Consider the following 798-nt stretch of genomic DNA (forward strand, 5'->3'; position numbering starts at 1 on the left):
TTGGAGGCTGCAAAAAGGGTTAGGGTGAGCAGCGCTAGTGCCCTTGTCCCTCCTGGACGTCTGTCACAAGCCTCCTTCAAAACACACACCCTCTCTCACACACACAAGTCCCTGTAGGAGCACATTAATCCACCTCTTAACCATCAAGCTCCTTTATTATTCATGGGAATGGCAGAGTCAAACATTCCCATTTCAAGATGTTACACTTGTTTGACCAGGAGAATGCGATAGTCATGTACAGACAGAGGGGAAGGCTGAGAGAGGGAGGGGAGAGAGGACGAGTTGGCTTTTAGCATTGTGGGAGTCAAAAGAAAGAGGGAGACGGAGAGAGAAATGGCAAAAGAGAGGAAAAATAAAGGAAGAAGGAAGTGAAGAGACTAGAGAAAGAGTGAGGAAGGGAATGACAAGAGAAAGAGGGAGTCGTTATTCAGACTCAGACTGAGAAAAGGGAGGAGTGAGGAGTGAGAAGGACAGCTTTGAAGCTTATTGTGCAGTCTATAGCTTGACTGTCCTGACTGTAGCGAGATGATGCCACTTCCCTGTGTCCAACACCAGAAACTCCCAAACTGATAGTCACCATAAGTGAAAATGTGGACAAACTCTGCTCTGAAGTCTGAGAGATTAGGAATTATATTGAGACCTCTCCATGCTTTGTCCTTGGCCACCATTCGTCTGCAACACGGTCAACATCATTGCTTCTTGTGGCCCCAGTCTGCAGTGACTATGCTCCAGACTGACCCATCCACCTAGCCATGCAGGATGAGCAGAATCAAAGTCACACTCAAGGCCAGCTTCCTT

The sequence above is a fragment of the Salvelinus sp. IW2-2015 genome, linkage group LG35 (genome assembly GCF_002910315.2).
Source record: "Salvelinus sp. IW2-2015 linkage group LG35, ASM291031v2, whole genome shotgun sequence".
NCBI lineage: Eukaryota > Metazoa > Chordata > Actinopteri > Salmoniformes > Salmonidae > Salvelinus > Salvelinus sp. IW2-2015.